Raw genomic sequence first — 14,548 nt, 5'->3', positions numbered from 1 at the left:
TATCATGAATATTACACACATATTAATTAGACAGGCACTGTTCTAGACACTACATATATGGTGTTCAATAAGAAAAAAATCCCTGACCTTGTGGCATTTACTTTCCAGTATGAGGATTCTCAAATCCTCGTACATATCCAAACTACCCGGAATGTAGATGGGCTGGGAATCATCTCACTGCATCTCCTGGCGCCTGTTTCTGATGCAGTAGGTCTGGATGAGGCCTAAGATTGTTCATTTCTAACAAGTTCCCAAGTAATGCTGCTACTGCTATGGTTCCTGGTTCCTGGACGACACTTTGAAAACTACTATCCTAATGCAACAGACTAGTGTAAGGGTCTGCAGTCATTTCGAAATTAAGAAAGGCCTTTAACAAGAACAGTCTGACCAAGTTCTGAATCATAGGGAGATCTGTTTGGAGAATTCTCGTTTCCATAATTTAGTGGAGAAGAACAAAAACAACCCAAAGGAAAATGGTTATGTGAAGTAAAACAGGAATCAGGATAATTACATGGGGAGGAATGATTATACGCCAGTTTAAGTGTATTTTGTATTTAAAAATACTGAGAACAATATTGAGCTTTTGGAAATAGTTTGATGATCTTTGCTGCCTGTCTCCCTGTAACCAGTTACAAAAATAAACTCTTCTCCAGCCTCGGCCTCGTTTCACTGACCTTGAGAAGCAGTAGCTGGACTTGGCAGCCGCAACACTAGTACATTGCAGGTCTACCCTGGATTACAATATCAAAGCACCCATCTCCTCCTAGCACACAAAAGTGGTACAGCATTTAGCACACTATTTTTGAAAGATGCCATAAGTCCTGCATAGCAAATTCACTGAAAATGCTGCTTACATATAAAAGGGACAAGAAGATAAGTCAATTCTCTCTGATTTTGACATGGAGAGTGAAAAGCATCCCCCGAAACGTGCAACTTAAAAAAAAAAAATACTGGGACCAGCAGCTGGCGTAATGGCTGGCGTAATTGGACTCCCACATCATTGACCATGGTTTGAGTCCTGGACCTGGTGGCTGAAACTCACACCAGGCACGTGTGCGTGCCTGCCCAAGATCCTGAGAGGAGAATGGAGGAAAAGAGACTGCAGCGTGGCCATACCCCCTGGGGGGTGATTTCTCGCTTTCTAAAATAAATAAATAAATAGGTAAATAAATAAATAAATACTTAAGTCACAGTCTTTTGGGAAACTCTTTTTTTCTTTTTGTTATTTTTATGTGGTTTGGTCTAATTCTATAGAGTCTCTGATTATAATCCACTCTTCCATTCTACTGCAACAGAAAAATATTTTTACCTCAACTCCACTAATAATCACTTATGGGCCTCACTGTCTTTCCTCACAGAAGCAACCTAAAGCCAGTTAAAAATCAAGAAAAAATAATATTAACATAGTGAGGGGACCAGCAGATGGCATAATGGATATGTCGCTGGATTCTCACATAGGTGAACACAGTTTGAATCCCAGACCCAGAGCCTTGAAACTCACTCTGGGTGCATGTGCATGCATGCCCAAAATCCCAAGAGGAAAGTGAAAGAGAATGAGAATGGTTTGCAGCATGGCTATCCCTCCTTGGGGGTGATTTCTCGCTTTCTGTCTCTCTATCTCTCTCTCCAGCAAGCACACTTACCCTATAACAAAGATCTCTTAAAAAAAAAAAGATAAAAATAGGGACCAGCAGATGGTGTGATTGTTACATCACTGGACTCCCACATAGTTGACTGCCGTTCCAGTCTCAGACCCAGAGGTTTAAAACTCATGCCAGGCGCGTGTGTATATGTGCTCAAAACCCAGAGTGGAGAATGGAGAAGGGACTGCAGTGTGGCCATCCCCTCCAGAGGGTGATTTCTCACTTTCTGTCTCTTTGTCTTTATCTGGCGAGTGCACGCACCCTATAGCAAAAAGCTCTCAAAAAAATAAAATAAAAAAAGATTAACATAGTGATAATGCTCTTAGCCTAGCCCATTTGATTGATTCTCCCCCAACTAGTTTTATTTTACCAGACTTTTGATTGATTCTCCCCCAACTAGTTTCATTCTACCAGACTCTTTTTTTTGCTATAGGGCGCACATGCTCGCCAGAAAGACAGAGAGAGACAGAAAGGGAGAAATCACCCCCCAGGGGGGATGCTCATGTTGTAATCCCTTCTCCTCCATTCTCCTCTCGGGATCTTGGGCATGCGCGCGCGCGCACACACACACACACACACACACACACACACACACACACACGTGCCTGACCTGGTCCAGGACTCAAACTGCGGTTGACTACATGGGAATCCAACGACATAACCATTACACCAACTGCTGGTCCACCATGCCAGACACTTAACTGTAGTTGTTCCTCATATTAGTCTTTGATATATACCACTTTCTCCTACAGTGTTTTCCTTGAAGAATTAGATAACATGCCTAGACCCAGAAACTATCTCTTATTTTCAGTCCTGTTCACGTACATGAATACTAAGCATAAGAGTTCCAAATCTTTACTGCACATTCACACTTAAGTATACTAACATATCAACAACAAAACCTACCCACTTCTGAAACCCTCTCGTTTTTTCTGACTCTAAGACACACAATTCTCCCAGAAATTCAGCTCAAATCCTTGTAGTAATCGTTGGCCCATTCATTAAAAACGGTAACTGATATACGTGTATAACTAAGTAAATATGCAGCTATTTGATTACACATAGTAATTAATAAATGGGTTTACATGGAAGGCACTTATAAAAACATGTAGCACACTGTAAATATAAGTACAAAAAACTTTTCCACAATACCCCTACAAGAGAGATTATTGTTATCTCCATTTTACAGATCAAGAACCTAGACACAGGGAACCAGCAGTCAGCGTAATGGCTATGTTGCTGGACTCCCATGTAGTCGACCGCAGTTCGCGTCCCGGACCCGGTGGCTTAAAACTCACGCCGGGCGCATGTGCGTGCATGCCCAAGATCCCGAGAGGAGAATGGAGGAGAAGGGATTGCGGCGTGACCATCCCCCCTGGGGGGTGATTTCTCACTTTCTGTCTCTATGTCTCTGTCTGGCGAGCGCACGCACCCTATAGCAAAAACTTCTCAAAAAAAAAAAAAAACCTAGACACAGAGAAGTTTAAACAGGTAGCCCAAAGTCATTTAGCTAGTAAGTGTCAAAGCCAGATTACAATCCAGCCAGTTTAACTCCAAAATTCCTGCTTTTAACCTCGATGCTAAGCTGCTCTTTTCTTCTCTCTTTTTTGCCATAGGGCACAGTGAGAATTTACCCCTGGAGGAGGGGTTGGCCACACCACAATCACTTCTCCTCTCATGATTTTGGGCACACATGCACACAAGCCCTGTGCTACTTTCAGGCCTCTGGGTCTCAGAGTGGAACCACCGGTGGGCAATGTGGGAGTCAGCACTCTAACCACCACACAACCTGTCCCTTTCCTTCTCTCTTTTGTCAGTCAACTCCACCTGATTGCCTGTCTAAAGGAGGATCCCTTTCACTCTTTTTTTTCTTAACAGTTCCAAGACTTTATCACTTACTGCACTAGTTTTCCACCTACCAACCTCCACCTCCATAGTTTTTCATTCTTTCAAGTCATAATACCACCTGACTTTTCTTTTCAAATGTGCTGTTCCCATTGTCCTTCAAAGGGCTAAATCAGTTATGTCCAATAACTCATTCTATCTACCCCTAGATTTCTTGAATAAGCTTATTCCCTGTCAGGGTAGCTGGTTTCCTTCCTTCCCCTGGGATCTGACCTTTCGCATCATTCCTCTTCTGCTCACCTACACTAACATGCATCCTCCCATGTATCTGTTTTAAACAGTGTTATCCTCTGAGGCCTGCTTCCTTCCAGGTAACCCCAATTCTCACCGCTTTTCCCACTGCCTTAACATTTAAACTACCGTCCACACAACACAGCAGTGGTCACTTGGTCCTATGTGCACAGATCTCGCCGCCTTCTGGAGAGAGCTCATGAGCTTCCCTTCTTCCGAGAACCCACCATCCTTGCTTCCTAATCCACAGCCCCTCAAAACATGAAGCCTCCATGATGCACTGAAGGCCTAGCCCGTGGTAACAGCCCTGTCACACGTCCCCAAACCGAGCCTTCAGTCAGGAGAGGATGAGGCGGGTTCCGCACAGGGACTACAGCGTCAGAACATCTTGAGTCAAGCCTGTGCACGCGGCAGCACCGCTCGGATCGCCAGCCCCTGCTGCAGCGGAGGGTACTCAGGGTACGCTATGGAAGGCGCGCAGTCGCCTGGGTTTCCCCCCACTCCCGCAGCGATCGCTCCAAATACTCACGCCTCGACTGTTGCTGACACCACAAAGGTCTCAGACAGAATTCAGCCAACCTCGAGCTTTTGATCAAAGGTGCTCAGCGGCCGCCGCGAACCTCCCAGGCACACCACAGCTTCCACGAGGCTTCGGCCAGTTGGCCCCGCCCCTTCCGAGTCTGTTCCGGGAGCCTCTTCCGCCCGACCTTCCCTTAGCCTCCTAGGCGGAAGTGACGAGCAGAGGCGGCGCTGATTGGTGAGTGCCGGCGGGGAGCGTGTCTCGCAGCCCGGAGCACTTGCAGCTGGTCACTCCAGCCCCCTGGGACTTTGACTCGCCTTGCCCGCGGCGCTCCTGGTGAGGGTTGTGTGGAGATGTCGCTCGCCTGCCCTCTACCAGGAGCTTAACCCGCCCCGCCCGCCTCCCGAATGGGACCTCCGGAGTGCAGTGAGTGGCGGGACGGAGGCCGGGAGGGAAGGCGGGGAGGAGCGGGCGGGGGGCGCGGCCGCAGGCGCACGAGACTTGGCCCCGACTGGAGGTGAGGGCAAACCGGATTAGTTGGGTCTGTTCCCTGGAAGAATGAGCCTGTCATTAGTTCTGTGTGCTCCCTGGAAGAAGGAGCCTGGCATTTCTTTCCCCGATGGAGGTTGGCTTCTTTCCGAGGCGCTGTCAGAGTCTCTGTCGGCGAGAAGAGGGTAGGCAGACCCGGGCAGCAAGGGATAGTGGTGCGGGAGCCGAAGAGACACGCTCCCTGGGGTGCAGGGGATACTGGGCGGCCGGGCGCTCTGCGGGTTGCAACCCCGAAGTCGAGTCATGTTGCCGCCCCTGTAGACTGGGCGTTCCATGAACCGAGAGCAGCTCGCATCAGGGGTGGGTACAAGCTTAGCCCAGGATGCTGAGTTGTCTGGGTCTCCGCAGTCCCTGGAGTGACATTGCCTGGCTTTGTGTTTCCGCTCTCTGGCAGCAAGAGGGGGAAGTGACCAGGGCCGGCTCCTCCTTGTTTGTTGATTGAGGCTTAGGTGGTTTGTCGTCAGGTGGGAATTGACTTTTCTGTCGTACAGTTCTTTTCGTATTTATTCTGGGGCTTATGAAGTGTTTGGAAATGAATTCTGATGTCTAGAACTGTGTAAAAATAAGGGTAACATAGATATACAGAAAAAGTACGTCCTGCCGTCGGTTGTTGAACACATCAACTACAGCCAGCCCAGAAATTAGACTTATCTCATCACATTATCTGATTTTCTTCAGACGTTTTCTTGACTTTTAAAGACATGTTCAGCTGATGGATAGTCAAGCTAATTGAGACTGGATAGATTGTTGCAGCGCCACAGATGTTTTGAAACAAGATTACTGTGGGTTGGATGAATGAGAACAGAAGAAATTGTGGTAGCAGAGTAGGATTTCGAATTTGGTCAGAGCAGACCAGTCTAATTTGGGTCATTGTGATTGTTATGGAAATGTATTGAACTACAGTGTGTGTCCCTGTTACTCAAACCTTTGGAATCAATGTTTTCCTCCTCTGTCACATTAGGTACAGTCACTTTAACACTGCCACAGTAGACATGAGTGTGTAGTAAACATGAGCGTTGGGTGACCTAGTGGTGAATTATTGTACTGTCTGCTCTGTTCACTGGTGCCATGACAAGTTATTAATTTTTCTCAGTTTATAAATACGTTTAAAGGTTCCTGCCTTCATTATGCCTAGGTTGCAAACATTGCTAATTTCATTCACAGTTATATCCTGAGTAGTAAACACAGTACTGTAGGGTTTTTGTATGATGTCTGCTCATAATAGATGATCAATTATGACTAATTATTAGTTTGTGAGAGTCATTTGAAGTCATCTGATGTTCAACTTGTCAGCAAATTGAAGAGATTTTTCGCCCATGGTGTACAATCCCAATTCATGATGAGACAATCTTTTTTCTTGCCATTTCCCTAACTTGTAATAACCTTTTTCTTGTCTCCACCTCTCAGATACTATCTATTCTTTGAGACCCAATTAAAACGCCATTATTTTCTCACGCTTGTCTTGAGCACTTTACTCCACAGAGCTCTTCAAACTTCGATAGTACTTTTCTGGATTGGTTATAAACTAGATTGTGTTATTTAACATTCTCAAAATTGGTGGAGAAGGGAGCATTGGGGTAGGTGTGTATGGTTAATATCACCTGTAGGTGCTGTGGAGTATGTTATTATACTATGGGGGAAATGCATGCTTCCTTGGAAAACTGAATAATTCCCAATCTATCTAAATGACATCCCTTGCATTATCTAGTTCTAAGAAAGTTATTTTACAATATGTAAACCATAGATAATTGATATTGATGCTAAATAATTTTTGTAAATGTACAGGTTCTTTCCTCTTAGTGGTTCAATGAAAGTTTTGTCCCAATTGGACATTCATTTCAATATTTCTGATCAATTAATGTGTCTAATTCAATACCCATCAGACAGAACTGACTAATTTTCAGTGAAAAGTTTTGCTGCCCTTTATTTTATCCCAATTTCTGGCTGTGGCTATAGATTATGGCAATCTTTTCCTATCCCTGCCCCCTTTGAGCCCTCTTCATTCTTTCTGTCACAGGGAGTCTTAATCTCCATCTGGGAATCCTCCCAAATTTATCTGCAAATCAATCCTTATCTTTTGTGTGATTCTTAAAGAGGCCTGTGATCTGAGAATGTTGAGAACCACTGTTCCTTCAGTGATCAGGTTTTCCTGCCCAGCTTGAGTTTCTGCTCCATTTACTTATTGTCAAGGGGTGTGTGTAGTGGGGACAGGAAGATTTAATCTCTTTTTGGTGAGAAGAAAATCTTTCTTGTTTAGAGATGGAGCTAAAAAGAAATTCAACTTTTTGTTCAGTGCTATGATGTTTTCCATAAAATACCATTACATGTTGCCCTTAATGAGAGCTGCAGCTTTACTGATTACTTTAGCGTCCATTATTCTGTGGGTCACAGTGAGTTTGGGAGCTATGAAAAGATCCAGCAACTATATTAACAAGGTATGATCTGAGGTACAAGAGACCAGCAGAGTGTACTGTTAGAGGAGATAATAGTTTTTTGTGTTTGTTTGTTAGAGGTTTTTACCTTAGGGCACATTTGCTCTCCAGAGAGAGACAGAGACAGCAAGAGGAAAAGTGAAAAATCACTTTCCGGGGAAATGGCCATGCGACAATCCCTTCTTCATTCTTCTCCCGGGATATTGGTCATGGATACACATGTGTCTGGCATGAATTTCAAGTCACTGGGTCTGGGACTCAAACTGTGTTTGTCTATGTGGGAGTCCAGCGATGTAACCGCTATGCCATCTGCTGGCAACCGATAATAGAGTTTTTAAGGAGGGAATAATCAGTAGTAAACATTACTAAAATTGTATTATCTCTTGGAATTGACATTGGGAAGTTTTTGTTGACTTTGGAAAAGCAGTTTTAGCATTGCTGTAGAACGGAAACAAAACTGCAGGATGTTGAATAAATGGCAGAAGAGGAAGTAGAGCTGCAAAACTGATTACTTTTTAAAAGCTCAGCAGTGAAGAAGAGCAGTTTGTTGGGTCTTCTGAAGACGTGTGTTAGGAAAAATGTTGAGAATGACAGCATCAGAGCAAGGAGAACTCAAGGTGTTGGGAAGGGAGAGTTGCTGTTAGGCTGTCTTAGAGGAGAGCTGAGTATGCAGAGTAAAACACTTAGGGTTTGGCAGGCTTAAAGGTGTGAAAAGGACCCTACAATCATTTGAAAGTTGGAAAGAATAAATAAAGATGGGTTTTGAACTGGAAGGAAATTATTGCAATTTGAGCAGTGATCTCGTTTCTCAGAGCAGCAGGAAGAGGAATAAATAGAAATAGCATGATTTTTAATACCAGCTCTTCTTTGATTTAGATCTCAGGTTACCACCTACTTATTATGTTTCCTCAGGCTGGTTATTGAATCTCTGAGTCTTGATATCCTCATTGTGAAATAAGGGTTCTAACACCTACTTTGTGGGATTAACATAAGGATTAGAGTCATATTTGTAACATACATGACATTAATAACATATCTAAAACTCTCTGGCTCACCGTACCTGCCACGGTGGTTGTCTTTAGTTTCCTTTAGGGTATTTTTTTTTTTTAAAGAAATTGTTTTATTTCATTTATTGTCACCATTATTATTTTTTAATTTGACCAGAGAGAGAGAAAGAGAAAGTAGGAAAGCAAGCCTCCAGATCTGGGACTCAAACTGTGATGGGCCATGTGGGAGTCCAGCACCTTAACCACACCTTAACCACCACACCACCTGCCGGCCCCTCCTTTGGATTTTTTTGATGTCCTAGGTTCTTTTCTACTCTTAATGCTCCCAGAGTCACCCTTATCTATTTAAGAATCTTATGCTGCTTCTAGTCTTGTCACTGCCTAGAAGAGATAGTCTCTACTTCTCTGATCTAAATGTGTAGCTCCACCTGTTCTTTGTATCACAGATTCTTGCTAAGTACTTATTTCTATGATTATATGTTTGTGTGATTTTTTGACCCCATTTCTTCCACTAGGCAAAGATTCAGCACCCAATAATGCTTGAATGAATGAATGTCTAGGATATAGGAAGCAAATAAACATTTATTATTTCACAGTTTCTATGGATCAGAAATTTAGAAATGCCTTAGTTGCATGGTTCTGGCGCATAGTCGTTGCAATCAAGATGTCAGGTGGGGCTGAAGGGCCCACTTTCAAGGTGGTTCATTTACATGCCTGGTGGTTGGCCCTGGTTGTTGGCAGGTGCTCTCAATTTCTTCCCATGGGGGGCTTTCCATGTGCTACTTGAGTGTCTTTAAGTCTTGGCAGCTAGCTTCTCCTGATCAAGCAGTCCACGAGAAAGCAAGGCAGAAGCCACAGTACCTCTTATGACTCTTCACTGGAAGTCACACACAGTTATTTCTGTAATATCCTATTAATTACATAGGGCAGCCCTACTCATTGTGGGAGGCAGCTATCCAAAGGCATGAATAACAGCAGGTTGGTGTCATCAAAAGGCATCTTAGAGGGCATCTGTCTACCACAGATTCTATGTGAAATAGGATAGTCAACCAAGAATGATGGAAACAGTTGGTGAGTAGTGTTGAAAGAGGACCCAGCTGATATAGGAAAGCATGTCTTGTTTTTTGGCAGCAGGCAGGACAATTCCATCATTTTTTTTTTCATAGTGGTTCAGAAGCAGAATCAGAGAAAACAGATGTTGGGTTGATCAGGTATTAGGGATTAACAAGTCATTGTGAAGATAGTTTGACATTGAGCTGTCTATTTATTTATTTATTTTGCCAGAGGGTGAGAAATCACACACTGTGGGAATGGTCCCACCATAATCCCTTTTCCATTTTTCCCTCTTTTCAGGATTTTGGGCACGCATAGGTCCCTAGCATGTTTTTCAAGCTGCCGGGTCTGGGACTAAGCAATGCAGTCGGCCATGTGAAATCCAGCTCACGTAACCACCTTCATCAGTTTGTGTGTTTGTGTTGTTTTTGTTTTGTTTGCTATAGGGGGCATGCGCTCGCCAGACAGACAGAGACAGAGAGACAGAAAGCGAGAAATCACCCCCCAAGGGGAATGGCCACACTGCTATCCCTTCTCCTCCATTCTCCTCTCAGGATCTTGGGCATGCACACCCCTGCGCCTGGCATGAGTTTAAACCACCGGGTCCGGGACACGAACTGTGGTCAACTACATGGGAGTCCAGCGACATAGCCATTATGCTAACTGCTGGTACCAGCAGTTTGTTTGTTTTCATAGACTCCATGACAGTGAGCGTTTTGGTCCTTGCCACATGTGGAGTTGTAACTTCGTCCCCACAGTGGCAGAGGTGCAGGTGACTTTCACATTGTTTCTGAAAATGTTTTAGCAGGTAATTTTTTATGTGACTTGTTTTGTCCCAGGTGCTCCATTATGCATTTCTGACACAGTTTATCATATTTAATCTTCACTATAACCCTGGGAAGTAAGTACTCTTACTTTAGGAATGGAGCAGCTCTGGTTTAGAGACAAGTATAGCATAGCTATCGGGCTGTGATCGGTCCTGGACACTAACTCCAGCCATCTGGTATCAGAGTCGTCTAAGCTTTCATGTTGTACTGTGCTTCCCTCTGCCTCTGTGGAATTGCATGTAGAAAAAGTCACCTTAAAATGCTAAAGAGGCTGGATACAAAATTGTACGTGATAGTCTGATTTTACTTATCACAGAAAAAAAGATAGGAAATATGTCAAAATATGAGGGTTTTCCCTCCCTTTAACTTTTTGTTATTTTTCAAATGTTCTGTAAGCAGATATTACTTAGAGTCAGAAAGAAGAGTTTCATTAAAGAAATTGTCAGGTCATTAGAAAAGTCACGATGTAGTTTTCTATGCAAAAATGCGTCATGACTTTTCCAATGACCCAATATTTTGTCACAAGAGTGGGCATTCGAGTTGGCATACTGAAACTACATTTGTGTTGAATGGAATTTTGTATGTTATGGTCAAGAACTTCTAGTTTTTGTCATCATAAAAAATTGTACATGATTTTTTGAAAAGTCGAATTTCTGCAAAGTGTCATTCCATTGATCTTTAGATTCTCAAGCATGGTAAATGAGTGTGGTCTCCATCTGAACTCTTTTCAGCTTATCTAGTTTAAGCCTGAATGGTTGTGAACAGATCAGCAAAATTCCTAGCTGCCTGCAGCCTCAAAGGCGGATGGGATGAACTAAAAGCCAATTTATACATAAAATGAGTTTCTTTATGTCAGAATAATTTCAGGTGGGTACTTAGTATCAAATAAGAATAGTTCCCTCATACAAATTTATCCTAGTAAAGTATACAAGACCTTTCTGAAGTTGTTGGGTAAATGATCACATTTCCTGTCTTCACAACATTTATGTAGGAAGTGCCGTGTTGTACTAGATCCATGTTTCATTGCAACTGGTATCCCGTGTCTCTCAGCACGAAACGCCAAGGAATTAATTGTGGGAGGGCATGCTCGTTTTCCTTGACTCTGCAACAAACCTGAGGACCATATCAAAAACCTTCTCAGAAGCAAAGTTCTTTTCCTGAGCATCTATCTGTCCCCCTGTGTATTTATGTTACCAGCGACTCACAGCTTACCAAATCCTATTCCTGTTACTCAACCTTCCCATGGCATTGTACCCTAGCTAAACCTTCTCAAGTATTCATTCTGGAAATACTTTCTTTACTTGATTTGGGGCCACTATATTTTCATTTCTTTCTTACTGTTCATTCACTGACTCACTTTTGGACTTGTCCTTTTTCCAGCCTCTAAATTGCACTGTAGAACTCAGTTTTGAATCCTTTCTATTTGTATTTACCCTCTAGGTGATCTTGGCCAGTTGTTTTTTTAATTTTTAAAATTTTTGAGAAGTTTTTGCCTTAGGGTGCATGTGCTCTCTGGAGAGAGAGAGAGAGACAGACACTGTGAGAGGGAAAGTGAGAAATCCCCCAGGGATTCTCCCCCTCCCCTCCAGGGAGAATGGCCACAGCACAATCCCTTCTCCTCCATTCTTCTAACATCTTGAGCATGCTCACACACATGCCTGGTGTGATTTTCAAGCCACTGGTTCTGGAATTCGAACTGTGGTCTGCCATGCAGGAGTCCAGCCACGTAACTGCTATGCCGTCTACTGGTCCTGATCTTGTCCAGTTTTCATAGCTTTAAATGCCATTCATATACTGAGATTTCCAAATTTATATCTGTAGCCTACCTCTCGTCTGAGCTCTAGTTTTATACAGCCAGATGTATGTTTGACAAATACTTGCCAAATCATTGGCATTTCAAATGTAACTAAAAAAAAAAAAAAAAAGTCCCTTGATTATCACTGTATCCTACAACCTACTCCAATCTTTCTCAATCTTTATATAGCATTACCATCTACTTGATCGCTTAAGAAGTAACCTAGGAATTACCCTTGATTCTGCTCTTTTCTCCACTCTATTCGCTTAGCAATTTTTGTTCACTCTATCTTTAAAATACCTTACAAATCTAACATCTCTCACCACTGCTATCTCACTTAGATCACTGGAGTCATTTTCCCTTGGTCTCTGCTCCTGCTCCTCTCTCCATTTCATGGTGGCTAATCTTGTCAGATATTATTTGTACTTAGTCATCATCTTCTCCAAGATCCCCTAAGAGCTCCCTGTCATTTAGAATGAAATCTGAATGTCTCTCCATGGTTTTTAAACTGCATCACTTGGTCTTCTCACCAACTTCATCGCCTATTCTCACTACCTAATTGATTCTGTTCTTAAACAGATTTAACTACCTTGCCCTTCCTGGAATGTACCAAGCTCAGTCCTGCCCTTTTGGCCTTTGCACTTAACTGTTTTGTTTGCCAGAAACAAACATTCCCAAGAGTGTAAGAGTGTCTCATGGCTTTTTCTCTCACTTTAATTCTGATCAGATGGCAACCTTTTTTTTTTTTTTAGTTGTAACTTCGTCCCCACAGTGGCAGAGGTGCAGGTGACTTTCACATTGTTTCTGAAAATGTTTTAGCAGGTAATTTTTTATGTGACTTGTTTTGTCCCAGGTGCTCCATTATGCATTTCTGACACAGTTTATCATATTTAATCTTCACTATAACCCTGGGAAGTAAGTACTCTTACTTTAGGAATGGAGCAGCTCTGGTTTAGAGACAAGTATAGCATAGCTATCGGGCTGTGATCGGTCCTGGACACTAACTCCAGCCATCTGGTATCAGAGTCGTCTAAGCTTTCATGTTGTACTGTGCTTCCCTCTGCCTCTGTGGAATTGCATGTAGAAAAAGTCACCTTAAAATGCTAAAGAGGCTGGATACAAAATTGTACGTGATAGTCTGATTTTACTTATCACAGAAAAAAAGATAGGAAATATGTCAAAATATGAGGGTTTTCCCTCCCTTTAACTTTTTGTTATTTTTCAAATGTTCTGTAAGCAGATATTACTTAGAGTCAGAAAGAAGAGTTTCATTAAAGAAATTGTCAGGTCATTAGAAAAGTCACGATGTAGTTTTCTATGCAAAAATGCGTCATGACTTTTCCAATGACCCAATATTTTGTCACAAGAGTGGGCATTCGAGTTGGCATACTGAAACTACATTTGTGTTGAATGGAATTTTGTATGTTATGGTCAAGAACTTCTAGTTTTTGTCATCATAAAAAATTGTACATGATTTTTTGAAAAGTCGAATTTCTGCAAAGTGTCATTCCATTGATCTTTAGATTCTCAAGCATGGTAAATGAGTGTGGTCTCCATCTGAACTCTTTTCAGCTTATCTAGTTTAAGCCTGAATGGTTGTGAACAGATCAGCAAAATTCCTAGCTGCCTGCAGCCTCAAAGGCGGATGGGATGAACTAAAAGCCAATTTATACATAAAATGAGTTTCTTTATGTCAGAATAATTTCAGGTGGGTACTTAGTATCAAATAAGAATAGTTCCCTCATACAAATTTATCCTAGTAAAGTATACAAGACCTTTCTGAAGTTGTTGGGTAAATGATCACATTTCCTGTCTTCACAACATTTATGTAGGAAGTGCCGTGTTGTACTAGATCCATGTTTCATTGCAACTGGTATCCCGTGTCTCTCAGCACGAAACGCCAAGGAATTAATTGTGGGAGGGCATGCTCGTTTTCCTTGACTCTGCAACAAACCTGAGGACCATATCAAAAACCTTCTCAGAAGCAAAGTTCTTTTCCTGAGCATCTATCTGTCCCCCTGTGTATTTATGTTACCAGCGACTCACAGCTTACCAAATCCTATTCCTGTTACTCAACCTTCCCATGGCATTGTACCCTAGCTAAACCTTCTCAAGTATTCATTCTGGAAATACTTTCTTTACTTGATTTGGGGCCACTATATTTTCATTTCTTTCTTACTGTTCATTCACTGACTCACTTTTGGACTTGTCCTTTTTCCAGCCTCTAAATTGCACTGTAGAACTCAGTTTTGAATCCTTTCTATTTGTATTTACCCTCTAGGTGATCTTGGCCAGTTGTTTTTTTAATTTTTAAAATTTTTGAGAAGTTTTTGCCTTAGGGTGCATGTGCTCTCTGGAGAGAGAGAGAGAGACAGACACTGTGAGAGGGAAAGTGAGAAATCCCCCAGGGATTCTCCCCCTCCCCTCCAGGGAGAATGGCCACAGCACAATCCCTTCTCCTCCATTCTTCTAACATCTTGAGCATGCTCACACACATGCCTGGTGTGATTTTCAAGCCACTGGTTCTGGAATTCGAACTGTGGTCTGCCATGCAGGAGTCCAGCCACGTAACTGCTATGCCGTCTA

The 14,548-nt window shown here is 42.7% G+C and overlaps 2 protein-coding genes across 3 annotated transcripts in view; one reads left to right on the top strand and one right to left on the bottom strand.

The window, feature by feature from the left end:
- WDR3 (WD repeat domain 3) overlaps positions 1–4,453 on the bottom strand; it is a 39,107-nt gene extending 34,654 nt beyond the window's left edge. For both annotated transcript variants that reach the window (XR_003547263.1, XM_006164887.3), the window contains exon 1: positions 4,309–4,453. The gene's annotated coding sequence lies outside the window, so the exon portion shown is untranslated. The remainder of the gene's footprint in view (positions 1–4,308) is intronic.
- Positions 4,454–4,555: 102 nt separating this feature from the next.
- Positions 4,556–14,548, top strand: part of GDAP2 (ganglioside induced differentiation associated protein 2) — a 79,831-nt gene continuing 69,838 nt past the window's right edge. The window contains exon 1 of the mRNA XM_006164885.2: positions 4,556–4,725. The gene's annotated coding sequence lies outside the window, so the exon portion shown is untranslated. The remainder of the gene's footprint in view (positions 4,726–14,548) is intronic.

Source organism: Tupaia chinensis, unplaced genomic scaffold, assembly GCF_000334495.1.
Source record: "Tupaia chinensis unplaced genomic scaffold, TupChi_1.0 Scaffold143755_1, whole genome shotgun sequence".
Lineage (NCBI taxonomy): Eukaryota > Metazoa > Chordata > Mammalia > Scandentia > Tupaiidae > Tupaia > Tupaia belangeri.
Note: the sequence above shows the minus strand (reverse complement) of the source record. Positions and strands in the feature narration are given on the sequence as shown.